General features: G+C 48.8%; 1 long non-coding RNA gene across 4 annotated transcripts; it reads right to left on the reverse strand.

Annotated features, from left to right (window-relative positions):
• Nucleotides 1-8,113: 8,113 nt before the first annotated feature.
• Nucleotides 8,114-12,718, reverse strand: LOC148384758 (uncharacterized). 4 transcript variants are annotated; one of them, XR_015863321.1, is made up of 3 exons: nucleotides 12,685-12,718; nucleotides 10,218-10,339; nucleotides 8,114-8,243 (listed from the first exon to the last, which is right to left on the reverse strand). It is a non-coding gene; the product is annotated as an uncharacterized LOC148384758 (long non-coding RNA). The 4 variants fall into 4 exon arrangements; XR_015863318.1 differs by lacking the exon at nucleotides 12,685-12,718 and adding an exon at nucleotides 12,367-12,662; XR_015863320.1 differs by lacking the exon at nucleotides 12,685-12,718 and adding an exon at nucleotides 12,066-12,299.
• Nucleotides 12,719-12,724: the final 6 nt, after the last annotated feature.

The raw sequence follows: 12,724 nt of genomic DNA on the forward strand, positions 1-12,724 counted from the left end.
CCCGGCGTTTTTCAGGTGCATCCTAGGCGGTCCTGGCGTTGTCCAGGCGCAACCAAGGCACATCCAAAGAAGTCCCGGCGTCGTCCAGGCGCATCCAAGGCAGTCCCGGTGTCTTCCAGGTTCATCCAAAGCATGTCCAAGGGGTTACCCGCAGCCGAGCCGCAGCCGAGCCGCAGCCGAGCCGCAGCCCAGCCGCAGCCCAGCCGCAGCCGAGCCGCAGCCCAGCCGCAGCCGAGCCGCAGCCGAGCCGCAGCCGAGCCGCAGCCGAGCCGCAGCCAAGGCAGTCCCTGCATCATCCAGGCGGATCCAAGGCACATCTAAGGCAGTCCCGGCTTCAGGCACATTCAAGGCAGTCCCAGCATCGTCTACGCGCATCCAAGGTGGTCCCAATGTCGTCCAGGCGCCACAAAGGCGGTCCCAGGATCGTCCAGGCGCATACAAGGCGGTCCAGGCGTTGTCCAGGCACATCCAAGGCGTTCCAGAGGTCACTAGACGCATCCAAGGCAATCCCAGCATCGTCCAGGCACATCCAAGACTGTCCCAGCGCCGATCAGGCGCATCCAAAGTGCATCCAAGGTGGTCCCGGTGTCGTCTAGGCGCAACAAAGGCAGTCCCGGCGTCGTCCAGGGTCATCCAAGGTGCATCCTTGACAGTCCCGTAGTCGTCCAGCCTCATCCAAGGGAGTTCTGGGGTCGTCCAGGGGCATCCAAGGCGCATCCAAGGCTGTCCCAGCGTCATCCAGGCACATCAAAAGCACATCCAAGACGGTCCCAGCAACATCCAGACACATCCAAGGCGGTCCTGGTGTCGTACAGGCGCATCAGAGGCGCATCAGAGGCGCGTCCGAGGCGCATCCAAGCAGAATCCAAGGCAGTCCCGGCGTTGTCCAGGCGCATACAAGACGCATTCAGGGCAGTACCGGCGTTTTTTAAGTGCATCCTAGGCGGTCCTGGCGTCTTCCAGGCGCAACCAAGGCACATCCAAAGAAGTCCCGGCGTCGTCCAGGCGCATCCAAGGCAGTCCCGGTGTCTTCCAGGTTCATCCAAAGCATGTCCAAGGGGTTACCCGCAGCCGAGCCGCAGCCGAGCCGCAGCCGAGCCGCAGCCGAGCCGCAGCCCAGCCGCAGCCGAGCCGCAGCCGAGCCGCAGCCGAGCCGCAGCCGAGCCGCAGCCGAGCCGCAGCCGAGCCGCAGCCGAGCCGCAGCCGAGCCGCAGCCAAGGCAGTCCCTGCATCATCCAGGCGCATTCAAGGCACATCTAAGGCAGTCCCGGCTTCGTCCAGGCGCATACAAGTACTAGGTCACGGCGTGATCCAGACGCATCCAAGGCGTTCCAGAGGTCACTAGACGCATCCAAGGCAATCCCAGCATCGTCCAGGCACATCCAAGACTGTCCCAGCGCCGATCAGGCGCATCCAAAGTGCATCCAAGGTGGTCCCGGTGTCGTCTAGGCGCAACAAAGGCAGTCCCTGCGTCGTCCAGGAGCATCCAAGGCAGTCTTGCCATAGTCCAGGCGCATCCATGACGCATCCGAGGCACATCCTAGGCAGTCCCGAAGTCATCCAGGCGCATCCACGGTGGTACTGGCGTAGTCCAGGCGTATCAGAGACATATCCAAGGCAGTCCCGGCGTCGTCCAGGGGCATCCAAGGTGCATCCTTGACAGTCCCGTAGTTGTCAAGCCTCATCCAAGGGAGTCCTTGGGTCGTCCAGGGGCATCCAAGGCGCATCCAACGCTGTCCCGGCATCAGAGGCGCGTCCGAGGCGCATTCAAGGCAGTCCCGGTGTTGTCCAGGCGCATACAAGACGCATTCAAGGCAGTCCCGGCGTTTTTCAGGTGCATCCTAGACTGTCCCAGCGCCGATCAGGCGCATCCAAAGTGCATCCAAGGTGGTCCCGGTGTCGTCTAGGCGCAACAAAGGCAGTCCCTGCGTCGTCCAGGAGCATCCAAGGCAGTCTTGCCATAGTCCAGGCGCATCCATGACGCATCCGAGGCACATCCTAGGCAGTCCCGAAGTCATCCAGGCGCATCCACGGTGGTACTGGCGTAGTCCCAATGTCGTCCAGGCGCCACAAAGGCGGTCCCAGGATCGTCCAGGCGCATACAAGGCGGTCCAGGCGTTGTCCAGGCACATCCAAGGCGTTCCAGAGGTCACTAGACGCATCCAAGGCAATCCCAGCATCGTCCAGGCACATCCAAGACTGTCCCAGCGCCGATCAGGCGCATCCAAAGTGCATCCAAGGTGGTCCCGGTGTCGTCTAGGCGCAACAAAGGCAGTCCCTGCGTCGTCCAGGAGCATCCAAGGCAGTCTTGCCATAGTCCAGGCGCATCCATGACGCATCCGAGGCACATCCTAGGCAGTCCCGAAGTCATCCAGGCGCATCCACGGTGGTACTGGCGTAGTCCAGGCGTATCAGAGACATATCCGAGGCAGTCCCGGCGTCGTCCAGGGGCATCCAAGGTGCATCCTTGACAGTCCCGTAGTTGTCAAGCCTCATCCAAGGGAGTCCTTGGGTCGTCCAGGGGCATCCAAGGCGCATCCAACGCTGTCCCGGCATCAGAGGCGCGTCCGAGGCGCATTCAAGGCAGTCCCGGTGTTGTCCAGGCGCATACAAGACGCATTCAAGGCAGTCCCGGCGTTTTTCAGGTGCATCCTAGGCGGTCCTGGCGTCGTCCAGGCGCAACCAAGGCACATCCAAAGAAGTCCCGGCGTCGTCCAGGCGCATCCAAGGCAGTCCCGGTGTCTTCCAGGTTCATCCAAAGCATGTCCAAGGGGTTACCCGCAGCCGAGCCGCAGCCGAGCCGCAGCCGAGCCGCAGCCCAGCCGCAGCCCAGCCGCAGCCCAGCCGCAGCCGAGCCGCAGCCGAGCCGCAGCCGAGCCGCAGCCGAGCCGCAGCCGAGCCGCAGCCGAGCCGCAGCCAAGGCAGTCCCTGCATCATCCAGGCGCATCCAAGGCACATCTAAGGCAGTCCCGGCTTCGTCCAGGCGCATACAAGTAGGTCACGGCGTGATCCAGACGCATCCAAGGCAGTCCCGGATTTGTCCAGGCGCATCCAAGGTGATACCGGCGTCTTTCAGGCCTATCCAAGGCGTTCCAGAGGTGACTAGACGCATCCAAGGCAATCCCAGCATCGTCCAGGCACATCCAAGACTGTCAAAGCGCCGATCAGGCGCATCCAAAGTGCATCCGAGGTGGTCCCGGTGTCGTCTAGGCGCAACAAAGGCAGTCCCTGCGTCGTCCAGGAGCATCCAAGGCAGTCTTGCCATAGTTCAGGCGCATCCATGACGCATCCGAGGCACATCCTAGGCAGTCCCGGCGTCGTCCAGGGGCATCCAAGGTGCATCCTTGACAGTCCCGTAGTTGTCAAGCCTCATCCAAGGGAGTCCTTGGGTCGTCCAGGGGCATCCAAGCCGCATCCAACGCTGTCCCGGCGTCATCCAGGCACATCAAAAGCACATCCAAGACGGTCCCAGCAACATCCAGACACATCCAAGGCGGTCCTGGTGTCGTACAGGCGCATCAGAGGCGCATCAGAGGCGCGTCCGAGGCGCATCCAAGCAGCATCCAAGGCAGTCCCGGCGTTGTCCATGCGCATACAAGACGCATTCAAGGCAGTCCCGGCGTTTTTCAGGTGCATCCTAGGCGGTCCTGGCGTCGTTCAGGCGCAACCAAGGCACATCCAAAGAAGTCCCGGCGTCGTCCAGGCGCATCCAAGGCAGTCCCGGTGTCTTCCAGGTTCATCCAAAGCATGTCCAAGGGGTTACCCGCAGCCGAGCCGCAGCGGAGCCGCAGCGGAGCCGCAGCGGAGCCGCAGCGGAGCCGCAGCCCAGCCGCAGCCGAGCCGCAGCCCAGCCGCAGCCCAGCCGCAGCCGAGCCACAGCCGAGCCGCAGCCGAGCCGCAGCCGAGCCGCAGCCGAGCCGCAGCCAAGGCAGTCCCTGCATCATCCAGGCGCATCCAAGGCACATCTAAGGCAGTCCCGGCTTCGTCCAGGCGCATACAAGTAGGTCACGGCGTGATATAGACGCATCAAAAGCACATCCAAGACGGTCCCAGCAACATCCAGACACATCCAAGGCGGTCCTGGTGTCGTACAGGCGCATCAGAGGCGCATCAGAGGCGCGTCCAGGCGCATCCAAGCAGCATCCAAGCCAGTCCCGGCGTTGTCCAGGCGCATACAAGATGCATTCAAGGCAGTCCCGGCGTTTTTCAGGTGCATCCTAGGCGGTCCTGGCGTCGTCCATGCGCAACCAAGGCACATCCAAAGAAGTCCCGGCGTCGTCCAGGCGCATCCAAGGCAGTCCCGGTGTCTTCCAGGTTCATCCAAAGCATGTCCAAGGGGTTACCCGCAGCCGAGCCGCAGCCGAGCCGCAGCCGAGCCGCAGCCCAGCCGCAGCCGAGCCGCAGCCCAGCCGCAGCCCAGCCGCAGCCGAGCCGCAGCCGAGCCGCAGCCGAGCCGCAGCCGAGCCGCAGCCGAGCCGCAGCCGAGCCGCAGCCAAGGCAGTCCCTGCATCATCCAGGCGCATTCAAGGCACATCTAAGGCAGTCCTGGCTTCGTCCAGGCGCATACAAGTAGGTCACGGCGTGATCCAGACGCATCCAAGGCAGCCCCGGATTTGTCCAGGCGCATCCAAGGTGATGCCGGCGTCTTTCAGGCCTATCCAAGGCGGTCGCGGCGTCATCCAGGCGCATCCAATGCGGTCCCGGTGTTGTCCAGGCGCATCAAGGGCAGTCCAGAGGTCACAAAGGGCATCCAAGGCAATCCTAGCGTCGTCCAGGCACATCCAAGACGGTCCCAGTGTTGTCCAGGCGCATCCAAGGTGGTCTCAGAATTATCTAGGCTCCTTTGCATCGTCCAGGCGCACCAAAGGCGGTCCCGGCGACGTCCAGGCGCAAGCAAGGCGGTCCAGGTGTCGTCCAAACGCAACCAAGGCGGTCCCGGCGTCGTCAATACGCATCCAAGGTGATCTCGCTTTAGTCCAGGCACATCCATGTTGCATCCAAGGCGGTCCCAGTGTCATCCAGGTGCATCCAAGGCGGTCCAAGCATCATCCAGGCGCATCCAAGGTGATCCCGGCTCCATCCAGGCGCATACAAGGCGCATCCCAGGCGGTTCCTGCATCGTCCAGGCGCATGCAAGTTGGTCCCTTCCTCTTCCAGGCATGTCCAAGGTGCATTCAAGGCGGTCCAAGCGTCGTCCAGGTACATCCAAGGCAGTTCTGACGTCGTCCAGGCACACCTAAGGCTGTACCGGAGTCATCCAGGAGCATCAGACGCGCTCCCAGTTTTGTCCAGGCCCACACAAGGCTGCCCCGGCGTCGTCCAGGCGCATACAAGGCGGTCCCGGCGTCGTCCAGGCGCAACCAAGGCTGTCCCAGCGTCGTCCAGGCGCATGCAAGGCAGTCCCGGCTTCGTCCAGCTGCATCCAAGACAGTCCCGGCTTCGTCCAGCTGCATCCAAGGCAGTCTTGGCATGGTCCAGGTGCATCCAAAGTGATCCCGGCATCGTCTAGGCGGGTACAAGGTGGTCCCAGCGTCTTCCAGGCACATCCAGGGCAGTCCTGGCATCGTCTGGGCACATCCAAGGTTGTCCTGGCGTCGATTAGGTGCATCCAAGGTGCATCCGAGGCACATTTCAAGCCACATTTCAAGTCGTCTAGGGGCATCCTAGGTGGTCCTGGTGTCGTCCAGGGGTATCCAAGGCGCATCCAAGGTGGTCTTGGCATTTTACAGGCGCATCCAATGTGGTCCAAGCATCGTCGAGGCGCATCCAAAGTGATCCCGGCGTCATCCAGAAGCATCCAAAGTGATCCTGCCGTTGTCCAGGCGCATCCAAGCTGAGCTTGGCGTCAATCAGGCGCATTCAAGTCTGTCCCGGCGTCATCCAGGCGCATCCAAGGCTTTCCCGGCGTCGTCCAGGCACATCCAAGGCAGTCCCAGCGGCGTCCAGGCGCATTCAAGGCGGTCTCAGCGTGGTCCTGGCGCATCCAAATCATATCCAAGGCGGTCCCGGCCTCGCCCAGGCTTATTCAAGGCGCATCCAAGGCAGTCCTGGCATTGTCCAGGCGCATCCAAGGCAATCCCGGCGTCGTCCAGGCGCATACAAGTCGGACTCGGTGTCGTCCAAGCGCATCCAGTGCGATCCCAGCTCCATCCAGGTGCATCCAAGGGGGTCCCGGCGTCGTCCAGGTGCATACAAGGTGGTTCTCCGGCGTCGTCCAGGCGTGACCAAGGCGATCCCAGTGTCCAAGCACATCCGAGGCGCATTCAAGGCAATTTCAAGGCTCATCCAAGGCAGTTCTGACGCATTCGAAGCAGTCCTGGCTTCATCCAGGAAATTCCAAGGCAGCGTACCAAATTGCTCAGTGCAACAACAACAAAAAAAACACCATTGCAGAAGACCTACCTGCAGTCGTAGATATGGTCTCCGTCATGCTGCCTCATTTACATTAAAAAAGAAATAATTTTATTTACTTTTGTTTTGTAGGATATGATGTTTTAAATATTGTGCCCCTTACTTTGAATTTAATATTAATTATTGCTGTTATTTTATTTAATATTATGTTTGCTCATTATTTTATTGTATTTTCTTCAGCATTCAGCAGTTGGTCAAGAATGTTTAGAGTTTAAAAATTCATAATTTATTTTTTAATTTCAGGCAAAGTGATGCACATTCAATCTGTTTTGTTAGACACAAAAACAATGTTATAATAAAGTTATTCTTTACTGTAAGTTGATCTTTCCTTTTTATTTAATTTTGTTTGCTTTAATCATTGAAGAATCATTAAAGTTTAATGTTAATAAGGGTACAAGCGTGGGGGGCTCAAAATGTTGTTTTCTGCCTGGGGGGCATCAGGGAATTGATTGAGCAGCACTGAACTAAGCACAGGCGCAGGGCATGGCAGGGCAGGGCAGGGCAGGGGTGGGCAGGGTAGGGCAGGGCAGGGCAATGTTATGTTTATATTATGTTTGCTCATTATTTTATTGTATTTTCTTCAGCATTCAGCAGTTGGTCAAGAATGTTTAGAGTTTAAAAATTCATAATTTATTTTTTAATTTCAGGCAAAGTGATGCACATTCAATCTGTTTTGTTAGACACAAAAACAATGTTATAATAAAGTTATTCTTTACTGTAAGTTGATCTTTCCTTTTTATTTATTTTGTTTGCTTTAATCATTGAAGAATCATTAAAGTTTAATGTTAATAAGGGTACAAGCGTGGGGGGCTCAAAATGTTTTTTCCTCCCTGGGGGCATCAGGGAATTGATTGAGCAGCACTGAACTAAGCGCAGGCGCAGGGCATGGCAGGGCAGGGCAGGGCAGGGCAGGGGTGGGCAGGGTAGGGCAGGGGTGGGCAGGGTAGGGCAGGGCAGGGCAAGGGTGGGCAGTTTCAACCAGATGCGGGCACATGACATAGCCGCACACAAAAGACTTATGCTAGTTGCGTTAATCTGTCGATGGTGTTTTCCACCATTGATGCGTTGGCATCAAGCTAACCAACCTTAGCATTCATCACATTTTCTTCACATACTGTGTCAAATCTGTATTGGGTGGTTCGCAGCCACCAAAATATTTGAGCCACTAAGCTTCAATCAGTTTTTGGTATACATAATATATTGTATGCTGTGAGTATTGTTATATTTTCTGCCTTCAAGTGTTGCTGCCAAGTTTGTGTTCAAATATCAGTGATATATTGGAGTTATAATGACTGTAACATTAATCTAGAATTGTTAGCATGGTTGTGTTAGTCTGTCGATGGTGTTTTCCATAATGCGTTAGCATCAAGCTAACCAAGCTTAGCATTCATCACATTTTCTTCACACACTGTGTCAAATCTGTATTGGGTGGTTCGCAATCACCAAAATATTTGAGCCGCTAAGCTTCAATCACTTTTTAGTATACATAATATATGCCTCTGAGTTTAGTTATATTTTCTGCCTACAAGTGTTGCTGTAAAGTTTGTGTTCAAATATCAGTTATATTGGAGTTATATGACTGCAACATTAATCTAGAATTGTTAGCATTGTATGTTAGCATTAAGCTCAGACAAAACTAAAACATCCGGGAGTTGCTAAAATACTTGTCGTACAGTGTGACTTTTGTAAATGAGAAATAATGACTTACTTGTTTGCTGTTCTTCTCAAGTATTCAGATCATAATGGCTGACGTAATTTTTGGAACTCCAAATGAACATATGGAATTTACAGTAGACCATTGAAAGGCAGGCAAATGCAACTCGTGCAGCCCCCTAAAAAAAATTACAAAAGGAAAATAGTTCATTTAATTTATTTTTTACGTTATAAAAACCTACAGTCATAGCATAATTGAAAAGAATGTAAAGAATTAAATAAAAACAGCTTGCACATAATGATTTCATGCTTGTAACAGACTTGAGCCTATATATGGTCTGCAGAAACGAGCTCTAAGAGTAATATGTTGTGTACATCCGAAACGTTCATCTCAGCCTCTTTTTACTCAGCTAAGTATCCTCACTGTTTTTCAAGTCAATCATCTTCAAATTGGTCTCTTGCTTCATGGCTCATTGCGGAGAACCCTTCCCCTATTTTTTTCATAACTTATTTAGACAGAATTCTCAGGTCCATAATTACCCCACATGCAGCTCAAATGACCTCAAACCACCAATAGCCCGTACAGCCCAAACTCAATTTAACATACTAGGCTACAGAGGGTCAAAGATTTACAATTCGCTTCCACTATTTTTATGGGACTTTTCTCACCAATTTAAGAAGGCTCTGAAATCACTTATCTTAGACACTAAATACTTTCCATATGGTATGCTAAATGAACCTGGCTGGATCCATTCATTATTCTCTTTAGTTATAGTTTTGGTGTGCTTTTTCCCTATTGTTGTATGCCTTATCCCTGTTATTAATGTTTCTTTTTTCATCTGTATGACATGTATTAGGATGCATATTTCTCTATCCATTGAAATTTTACCTTAAATGTATTCATATTTCTGGAGAATGCTACTTTGCAAGCCCCTGGAGGGTTTTTTAGACATTCTTTTTCACATGTATTTAATCTATGTACATTTTAAATGTTTTTGTATGTGAAAATAAACAAAGAAAAATAATTAAAAAATTAAGGAAAAGTATATAACATGTGAAATTAGATTAACATTACTTCTCTAAAACGCTTAAACGCTCAAACTCGGCCACAATATGTCAATAATAATAATCCAGCTGGTTATCAACACTTTTGTAGAAAAGCTGATACTACCTGCAGCCGTGGATATATGGTCTCCGTCATGCTGCCTTATTTTCATTAAAAAAACAGCACAAATTGTTTTATTTATTTTTGTTTTGTAGGTTAAAATGTTTTATATATTGTGCTCCAGAGTTAATGGGGCTAATTACTTTGAATTGAATATTATTTATTGCTGTTACTTAATATTATGTATGTTAATTATTATTTTATTGTATTTTTTTAGCATAAAATGGCAGTTGGTCAAGAATGTTTAGCATTTAAATAATCATAATTTATCTTAATTTCAGGCAAAGTGATGCACATTGAATCTGTTCTGTTACAAACTAAAAAACAATGTTATTAATAAAGTTATTCTTTATTGTAAGTTGATCTTTCTTTTTATTTATTTTTTGTTTTCTTTAATCATTAAAGAAACATTAAAGTTTAATGTTAATAAGGGTACAAGCTTGGGGGTGGCGCAAAATGTTTTCTTCTCCCTAGGGGGGGGCATCTCAGAAAATGATTGAGAAACACTGATCTCAACGCAGGCGCAGGGCAGGGCAGGGGTGGGCAGTTTCAACCAGATGCAGGCACATGACATAGCCGCAAACAAAAGACTGATGCTGGTTGTGTTAGTCTGTCGATGGTGCTTTCAATAATGCGTTAGCATCAAGCTAACCAAGCTTAGCATTCATCACATTTTCTTCACATACTGTGTCAAATCTGTATTGGGTGGTTCGCAGTCACCAGCATATTTGAGCCACTAAACATCAATCAATTTTTAGTATACATAATATATGCGCGTGAGTATTGTTATATTTTCTGCCTATAAGTGTTGCTGCAAAGTTTGTGATCAAATATTGGTGTTATATTGGAGTTATAACAACTGCAACATTGATCTATAATTGTTAGCATTGTATGTTAACATTAAGCTCAGACAAAACTAAAACATCTGGGAGATGCTAAAATACTTGTCGTAAAGTGTGACTTTTGTAAAGGAGTGATAATGACTTACTTGTTTGCTGTTCTCAAGTATTCAGATCATAATGGCTGACGTAATTTTGGAACTCCAAATGAACACACATGGAGCATCCACTACACCATTGAAATGCAGGCAAATGCAACTCGCGCAGGCCCCTAAAAAAAAACAATACAAAACAAAAATAGTTTATTTTGTTTGTTTTTTACTTCATAAAAACCTACAGTAATAGCATAATTGAAAAGAATGTAAAGAATTACAGAAAGGGTTGTACGTAATGATTTCATGCTTCAGTAGAATACAAAGAGTTGAGCCACTAAACTTCAATCAGTTATTAGTATACATAATATACAGGACTGTCTCAGGAAATTAGAATATTGTGATGAAGTTCTTTATTTTCTGTAATGCAATTAAAGAAACAAAAATGTCGTACATTCTGGATTCATTACAAATCAACTGAAATATTGCAAGCCTTTCATTATTTTAATGTTGCTGATTATGGCATAGAGCTTAAGAAAACTCAAATATCCTTTGTCAAAATATTAGAATATCATGAAATAGTATACTAGTAAGGTAAAGCAATCAAAACTAAACCACGTTTTCCCTCCTGTGTTCTGACCAACAGCCGGGGGTAAAAAGAGCATAACCATCCGAGCCAACCCCCGATACAGTCCTCAGGCTGCCCAACAATAGCGGTAGCAGTTTGCATTATTTTATTGCAAAGTTTTTCCTTATTCAGATTTGTTTCAAGATTAGTAACAGTTAGACTTCACTTTAATGTTTAATGCAGTTATTGCAATTTTGTTGTTTTATCACAGTAGATTGGTTTATTTACATTTTAAAAACCAGTAGCCATTCATTTACAAATATAATTGCACTTTAGTTTACATATTTAAATGTTCAGATATTAAGATGTGACAGAGATTTTGCATGATTTGAAAGAGGCAAAATAATATGCTTACTCTTTCAAATATATTAGTATAATCATTTGTTTCAGATGTAATTATTTTCTGAATAAAAATTAAATTTGGTGTTCAAAAAGTCATTTTTCAAACCTGAGTCTTGAAAAAGAGGGGGTCGTCTTGTAATCAGGGTCGTTTTATATTTGGGCCAATACAGTAATATGAAATTAGATTAACATTACTTCTCTAAAACGCTTAAACCCTCAAACTCGGCCACAATATGGCAATATTAATATTCCAGCTGGTTATCAACACTTTTGGGCAGTCAAAGACACTAGAATACTGTATGAACATCAATTGAAAACGAAGCAACACGGCACATAATATTTTCAAATAGACGAGATAAACACATTTTTCACGAGACATACTTTGAGGTTTGCCCATATTTAAGGGCAAGCCTATAAGTCATTCTATTACACACCATTTCCATACATTTGTAGAGCAGTTTAGAGGGAAAAAATCGTGAAGTATGGTAGGCCAAGCTACAAGCTAAAACTCCGTCGTGTTGCCCCGAATATGCTGTGTTAGCGCTAAACTACGCGCGAACGAGAACAATTACTACAATACTACCAATATTAGTACAATAGTCCATCGTATCATTTAATAAAGTCGTTTAGTATTAAACTCTCCATATTATTACAATTGTTGGTAGTAGTTAACATCGTTCTTACCTCATACGTTTCAACGCAATTTAAAAAGGAGACAGCCGCCAATTGATTACACACACCTGCGCAGTTCACAGTTAAACTCGGCCACAATAAGGCAATATTAATATTCTAGAATATTCCAGCTGGTTATTAACACTTTTGGGCAGTCAAAGAAACTAAAAATATTGTATGAAGATCAACCAATTGAAAGCGAAGCAACACGGCACATCATATTTTCAAATTAACGAGATAAAGACGTTTTTAACGAGACATACCTTTAGGTTTGTCCATATTTAGGGGCAAGTCGATCAATCATTCTAACAGTACAAATCATTTCCATACATTTGTAGAGCAGTTTAGAGGGGAAAAAAATGTGAAGTATGGTAGGCCAAGCTACAAGCTAAAACTCCGTCGTGTTGCCCCGAATGCTGTGTTCGCGCCAACGCGCGAACGAGAACAATTGCTACAATACTACCAATATTAGTACAATAGTTCATCGTATCATTTAATAAAGTTGTTTATTATTCAACTCTCCATATTATTACGATTGTTTGTAATAGTTAACATCGTTCTTACCTCATGCGTTTCAATGCTATTTAAAAAGGAGACAGCCGCCAATTGATTACACACACCTGCGCAATTCACAGTTAAACTCGGCCACAATATGGCAATATTAATATTCCAGCTGGTTAACACTTTTGGGCAGTCAAAGACACCAGGATCACGACAGCATTTTTATTCATTTGGTCCGTACAGAATTGACCCAAGTTACAGATTGTGCACCAGCCAGGGTGTGTCAATATTTTAGCACAACTCTTTCTGTTACTATTGCTATTGAGTCGCTCTTTTGTAATAAGAAACAAATGTCGTGGCGAAAGCGCGTGTCATGCTCACGTCCGCCAGGTGGCAGTACTGCTCTTTACAACGCCCAACT

Source organism: Syngnathus floridae, chromosome 16, assembly GCF_059516105.1.
Source record: "Syngnathus floridae isolate MCC-2025c chromosome 16, RoL_Sflo_1.0, whole genome shotgun sequence".
Taxonomy (NCBI): Eukaryota; Metazoa; Chordata; class Actinopteri; order Syngnathiformes; family Syngnathidae; genus Syngnathus; species Syngnathus floridae.